The sequence below is a fragment of the Anarrhichthys ocellatus genome, unplaced genomic scaffold, assembly GCF_004355925.1.
Source record: "Anarrhichthys ocellatus isolate YVR2014 unplaced genomic scaffold, GSC_Weel_1.0 scaffold52, whole genome shotgun sequence".
Classification (NCBI taxonomy): Eukaryota; Metazoa; Chordata; class Actinopteri; order Perciformes; family Anarhichadidae; genus Anarrhichthys; species Anarrhichthys ocellatus.
In genome coordinates, this window is record NW_022280082.1 from 514,618 (window position 1) to 522,279 (window position 7,662).

At 44.5% G+C, this 7,662-nt stretch overlaps 1 protein-coding gene across 5 annotated transcripts in view; it reads left to right on the top strand.

Annotated features, from left to right (window-relative positions):
• The window catches only part of wasf1 (WASP family member 1), a 51,627-nt gene that overhangs the window by 3,678 nt on the left and 40,287 nt on the right, over positions 1 to 7,662 (top strand). The gene's annotated exons all lie outside the window — the stretch shown is intronic.

Genomic DNA, 7,662 nt, shown 5'->3' on the forward strand with positions numbered 1-7,662 from the left:
CTCTCTCTCTCTCTCTCTCTCTCTCTCTCTCTCTCTCTCTCTCTCTCGCTCTCTCTCTCTGTACAGCCAGCAATTATTTTCCTCTTCTCCTCTGTCACACGCGTTGTCTGTTTGCCTATCTTTACAGCAAGTCCCTTAGTCACTGTGATGCAACACCTTCTGCTGCCAACTAGTGAGTCCACAGCTGCTGTGTTTAAGTACATGCAAGAGTTCTGTCATCCTCCACATCACTTTAGGCTCCGATGGTTTTTAGAAAGGATTCGTCTTGCGCTCATGAAGTTCAGCCCGGTATTTTGTACGCGCCAATTGCAGCTCGGCAAAACGGTATGCTCATGCTTTCCAGCTTTAAAAATACTTGTATTTGTTTAGTGTCCTTACAGTCTAAGTGGTGGTTTAGAGCAGATCTGCCAAAACAGAAAATAAGAACGGAAAAACAGTTGAACCCCACAATACTGACTTTAAATATGTTGTTAACAGACGACTCTTTGCTCGTGGTCTTACGGGTATTTTTTGCGAACTGAATAAAGAAGCCCTCCACAAACTAATCAGTCAGTAATAGCCATGTATTTGGGGAAATGGAGCACCATGGTGTCCTGTAGCTGACCTGGCTTATTCTCTCAGCTGGAAGACAAAAAAACGAGCTTCACAATGGGATGAACTATGGGCTGTTGAGGCCACTCCCCAGGTGTCATGTGTATGTTTGGATGGTGAATGTAGTCCGATACCTCTCTCAGCACAATGTAGCCGTGGTCCGTTCCAAGAGTGAATGGGACACAGAGCTCCCCTCAGTAGCTTTTGGCCCGAGCACCGACAGTGTGTGCCACTGTGTGTTTACAACGTCCATGGTTAGGGGCTTCTTAGTGTTTGCATTAGCAAAACAATGTAATGTTGCTGCCCTTGTAGGTCACAGTGTGTAGGGTCACAATATGCAAAGTTAAGCAAAACAGTGAACTCCACCATGATTGGCAAAACAACATACGAGTGTATTCATTATTTTCCCTATCACTCCCTGTCTTTGAATATCTATGTGCTCTTTTCCTCTCTCTTGATTTCTGTCTTCACCCCCGTTCCTCTCTTTCTCCAATTGGTTCTCATTGAGCTGTATTGGCCGGTGCACCGGTCCTCGTGATGCTGCGTGATGATTGATGGAGGCTAGAGAAATGGGAGACGATGCACGTTTATCCAGCTTGAATCCCTCGTGTCAGAACTGAGACGTCTGTATTCAATTACAGACGTGCTGCATTTTCATTAGGATTTTCATAAGCACACATTTCTCTTCTCAGTTCCTCTCCCGGGGTCGGGTAGAGGAGTACAAGGAATAGCGAGGAAGACGTAGAGAGGGGAAGACAGTGAAGAATTCGTGACAAGAACAAAGTAGAAAATAAAAGATGCAATAGGGTTTTGTTTTAGGCACATAATCAATCCGTCTCACACAATTCTTTTTGCTTCATGTCTAGCTCAAGACTGCTGTTGCAGCTAAAAAACGTGCTCCTATTTTCTTTGTCATGTTTGTTTACCATAGACGGTCTAAAAAAACCCAGAAATGTTATAAAAATAGCCTTTAAAAGAAGGAAAAGACCAAGGCCGCAGCTTATAAAAGGATGCTAAAGAGAAGAAAGTGCTGAGAAAAGAGAAGGAGAGCACAAGGGGAAGTAACCTTTTAGCGTCCCAGTGTGTTTGTCCACAATTGTACAGCAGGGGTGCCTATGCACACACACAACTGCTGCCTTCAATTAGGAGCCAATATTTGGCTGTTCATTTACAGCTCACAGCGAGGATCCAGTTCCACTTTGCCATGGTGTGAGGCTCAAGCACAAGGCTCGTCTGATTTGTGCCGGATAAAAGCCCAGCAGGGGCTGCAAGTGTTTCCTTCTCCTCCACTTCAGAAGATCGGAAGTGGAGGCAAGCGCGCCTTCCTTTTGTCTTTTGATGGTTAGCAGGACATGCCAAATTCACTGTAATCCTCAGCAAGAGAACCCACTCCAATCTTACGCAGCAATCACTTCCTCTTTGTTATCAATGATTATCATACAGCAATTTCGAGGAAACTACTACTGGTAAGAGGGGTGGTTGTGGGTCAGTGAAATATGAAATACTGTAGTGTTCCTCTTCCATTCAGTGGTGTGCCAGAGGAAATGTAAAGACATGGGGGTGGTAGTTTAACAAACAATGTTAAATGATGTGATGACGAAATCAAATCTCTCACATCAAGCTATGGGAAATAATCTGAGACTCTTTTATTTAACTTTCTCTTATAGATTCATGCTCACAGCTCGGTGTGTGCCAAGGCTCTTATTATATAAATGCTATTATAAAATTTGCACTCCTTTACGTTGATACATGAGTAGCCAGCCAGCGAGCTGTAATTGCGAACCATCGTCCTCTTGACGCAGCCACGCGCCACCCGGCTGTTTTTTTTATTAACCAGCGAAGAGCTAGCTTCTGCAGAGCACTAACATGGAAAAAGGACGAACACCTCTCAGAGCTCAGTGCTGTGGCAGAGAGAATATAACGCTGACAATGAATCATGTGTACTGCATCATGCGACTCGGCTTGCTGAGATGTATCTATCGCTATATGAACCACTGTGGGGCCTTGCATTCTACATTTATCTCCCCCGTATAGCATGCGAGCCCTTCAGTCATATATACATGATCAATATTCCTTGTGTTTATTACGGTACTATAATCAACGTTTCTGGGAGATTTACGGTATTTGTAACATGGCTACATGGATATGAATAGTGTTTGGAAGTAAAACTCCCAACAAACAGTAAACATGGCCAAAACATGGAGACTCATAATCAATTCAATATGGTATATTATAAGCAGGTTAATAGGCTTATGTCAATCCACACAAAAAAAAAGAAATGCAAGAAAGGAAGGGGGGGCCACAAAGAATATTGTTTAGAACCACCAATATCCTGGGACCTTGGGACCTATCATTGCTCTGCTTTATGTTTTCTTCTACATAGCTCCTCTCCTTGATCTCCGGTAAATCCAGCAGAATACTCAATCGACCACACTTGCTTTCACCTGTTATTTGCACAGTCCTTCCATCAGTGCACAAGGAGAGAGGTGCACTTCACTGACTACATGCTAGGTGCACCTCAGATGATGAGTGTGTAGCCGGTGCCCCTGTTTGATGAATAATACAGACATCTCTAGGGACAGACTCTGAAATAGAATGTGAGACGAGGAGAAGACTCTGTACTCCGTCCATCACAAAGACACTTTATATTGTGCAATCGTTTTTTTGTTGCAACCAGAATTTGTACCCCAAAAATGCCCTATTATTTTGACAGGTGTATATTTAAATGTTAACAACACAATTAAGAAGTCAACATTTAATTAAAGCGTCCATACACACATAGCACGGTGAGCTGTGGAAGTATAGTGCAGCAGGAGTCCCGTGAACAGCAGCAGATGGACCGCATTAATGACGAGGCTTTCGGTTGGCAGGTAATGTTATTCAGAGCCTGTTTGGGTCCTTTAGCGATCCAAGATACCAAGAGGAATAAAGGGAAAGTGTAGCGATGAAGGGCCAGGGGTGTGTCTGATCTTTAGAGGTTAACAATTTCAATTGATCGCGATACTCTACCGTTGCAAACTGCAGACTATAGCTCATGATATACAATACAAAGCAAGATGTCATTAAGTGTATGCATCAAGCTGTCAAAAGTCAAACTCCTGCACACACACATACATGGCCCAAAAAAAGGTGATTCTGATTCTGATATGTGTCTCAATCAGCACCGAGCTGGCTAAGCGCCAGTTCAGCGTTGGGAGTTAAACGAGCTTGGCGTGAGCTGCCTGGAGAAAATAAAAACCATCCTCCTCCAGCTTAACATTAAAGCAGCAGCCCACATGGGTCCACCCAGCGTTGTAGGTCAGAAGTCATTTCATTATCGTGTGTGTGTGGTTATATAAATGTTAGAGCCGACTTGAGGCGAGAGCCTGCTTTGTGTAGCTTTTCGCCTCAGGAGGACAGATAGGTGCTGACAGACAGGCCCGGCCTCACCGCTGCCTCCGCTGCTGCAATGCCTCTTCTTCTTCTATCTATCAGTCTCACTCTCCATTATGCTCTACCGTCTGTCTCTCTCTCCCCTCTTCCACTGTCTCTTCCATACGTGCATGTCTATATGACACAGTCTTCCTCCTTACGTCCTACTTCATATCAGCGCAGACTGCTTCCAATGATGTCTGCCAGTTTTTGTGGGCAGCATAATGTCTTGGTTGGGCATCAGCAGCGTGCGGGGCTTGACCGGGAATTTTTTATGTGGATCCACAGTGAGTTCAAATGAAGGTAACGCTATACAGCAGAAACGAGGAAGCAGAAGGAGGAAGCAGTGGGAGTAGGGAAGCAGTTGTTCACCAGGCCAGGTGTTGCCTCGAGCTCCGAATTATCCAAATGCTGTCTACACAGAGGAAAATCTTCGCTGATTCATTCCAGCATTGTAGTACTCGCTGACAGATCCGTTTACATATTGCCATTGAATTCCAATCAGTGTATGTATTCTAACTGGCTGTATTGCTGTCATCGACAGTTCCACACTTTCTTGTATTTTGCTTTTGTAAAGCTCGTAGCTTCGGGTTCATCATGATGCTGTTGTGTTAAACATGTGGCTGGTTTAATAAGTGACCTACTACTTGAAATGCTATTGAAACAATGCCTATGGGTAACTAAACATTACTTATCTCAGCATCTTATTCTGTGCAAATTCCCCAAAACTGTGCTTCCTGAAGAGTTCCAGAAAACAGCTTGTTTTCCAGCAGTCAAAAAATGAGTTTGCTGGCGTTTGAGTGGGCCAAAGTAACTTTACAGATAGGAGTTCTGAGTCATGCACAGGCAAAATGTTTAGTATCTACATCTGATCAGTATCTGGAGCTACTTCAGTACTGTAGTGAGATGAAGGGCTCTCCTGTGTGGGGAACAGGAAGAGGTGGACTATGAGCAAGCCGAGTAGGTGTTTATCTAATTGCAACAGGACTGAGAGAGCGATGCAACAGTGACGGTGACTGACAAGGGCATGGTGACTCAGATATCCTTACACACACACACACACCCACGCACACACACACACATTCAGGGGTGCAGAGATGAGGGGGACGACAGACAAGCCAAAGTCTGACTGACCGGGAAAGATAACAAGGAATCGTGTGGGAGCTGTGATAACGATTGCTGTGGATTCTGTCTCTTATGCTCTCTCTTTCCCTCTCTCTCTCTCACACACACACACACACACACACACACACACACACAGACACACATACACCGGCCTCACTTCATACTGAAGGGAAGGCCAGGGGCTTGAAATATGCCCACTGATAAGACGAATAAATAGAGGCAACCAAGGGGAGAGAACAGGAGAGCGAGAGGCTTTGTACCAGCAGGAAGAATTGGAGTTGCTTTTCCCTTTCAAGACGTTGGAGACGAGCAGAGAGCCTTACAATGCGCGGTGAAAGCCAAACTTAAGAGGGGGGTAAAAAGGGACTGATAGGTGCTTTTGTCTCCATCCCTCTCGATCCCACTGTCACCCATATCGCCTTCACCAGAGACAAGGCACCGCATCGGGCTTGATCTAATGATCAAATCCATATCTGCGTGCGTGTTAGCTGTGTAAAAAGGAAAAGGACGTATTGTGTCTCTTGTCTCAATTGTGATCCTCTGGACTTGTATACCATCTAAATACAGCAAATAGAATCAAGTAACAGTCTGCCTCGATCTCAAAAAGCTCATCTTGCTGCCTGGCAGGCACTGTGAATCTGTGTCTTAAGCATTTTTCAATATAATGGCAGAGTAAGTGGAGGGTCAGGGCCTTAATTGAGGCCACATTTAGTCTTCTTTAGCCCCCGACGCTCTGTCGACATTCATTCTTTCCCGGCTCACCGCGGCTTTCTTTTCCATTTGTATGCAGAATGTGGCACCCACCATTTTGCCTAGCAGTGGCATTTTTCAGCAGAGCTGTCAGGACTGTGTGTGTGGGTGCACGGAGGGGGTGGAGGGTGCTGATATGTCATGGGACACAGGTCACATGACGCCTGCAGCTGACCTGTTGACCCCCAATGAGCATGTCGTTTCTATAGAAGGAAAAAGGCCCCGAGGATAGTGAGCAACTGCCACTGTGGCATCACTTTGCTCTCAGTGTATGTGCAAAAAGACAGGGATGTCTTTGTAATTCATACAAATCATCATTTTTAAAACTTGTTTAATGTAGAGCTCGATCATGTTTCAGTTTTTTTATTAACTTACCACAGATATTTTGGTATTTGTGTAAATGGCAGCTGAGGAGTCACAAGAACCCAATTACATATTTGAGGTCATATAGAAAATTAGAAACAGTATTTCCATGAAACGAGTTTGTTTTTCAGTTGTAAAAATGTCTTGTTAAGTACATTTCATGATCACAACCAAAATTTAGGAATCCTTATATTTCGGTATTAGAGTTTATAAAATCCCCACTCTCATAATCTGCCCTTAAAATGTCTGTATTAATGGGCCACAACGTGGTGGTATATTGAATCACCACTCTCGGCACGCTTGCTTGTGTGTGTGCATTAAACTCCTGTCTCATTAGAAATGGCTGTAGTCCGCAGAGCGTGTCGTTGAACCTGAACTTGGCGTCGTTCCTGCTGCTCTGTACCTACTGGCACCGCCTCAGGCCTCCTTACGGGAAGGGCACCTTCACTCACCACCGCCGCCCTGGTCTGCCAGCACTTTGTCCCCAGAATCATCTTCGTGCCCAGACACAGACTGTGACATCGCTCACAAACTCCAGAGACAGCTTATGAGAGGTTTGCACAGCTGCCTTTGGGCACCGTGTGATCGGCCCGATTTATACCCAAAAAAACCCTCCCCGCTTCCCCTCTCTTGTCTCTCTTCCTCTCAGCTGCTGCCAAGTTCCACTCAGTTCACTGAATGGTTGTTGAATCAGTTGTTGGGGTGTAATTGACCCGGTTCCATCAGCATTGTTTTGTAGATGTTTCTCGGTGTGGGCAGTGTGCTTCATGCCTAGATTTTGGTTTGATAGTTTCAGCATGTAAAAATGTGGAAAGTTTGATTTCAAAATGAGATTTCAGCTGTAGGGGGAACTCACTACCAACCCAAATAAGGGATGTTGCTGTATTTAAAGCATTGAGCCCGTCCTTGGTCGACTGAAACCCTTTAATTGACATTTGTTTTGACTCTTGAGGCACTGGTTGATTTAAATTTAAAGAAATGACATAGAGTCCTAATTTATTAAGTTTTGACTAAATTCAAATTAAAAAGAAAGAAGTGAATCGATAGCTGCCAGTTACTATTAAAAGCGTCAGTACCTTTTAAAGTGAAATATTCAACACCCCCTCCTGTGTTTACACATGTTTCTTTCTTCCAAGAGGCAGTGGTGCATGAGAGACTGAAATACACTTTGCCTCCAAGCGATACCAGCACACTTTAAAACCACTCTTCTTCTCTGTCTCTTACCGCGACGTATTCTTAGATGTAGATCAAAGGAAATTAAAGAAGAACAATCACACATCCACAGCGGGCTGAATATGCACTCCCTAACCAGAACTACGTGATTTGACAGAGGGGGGGGGGGGGGTTCAAAAAAAAAAAAAAAGGGGGGGGTGAATGGGTAATTTCCTTTGGTCTACATCTAAGAATACGTCGCGGTAAGAG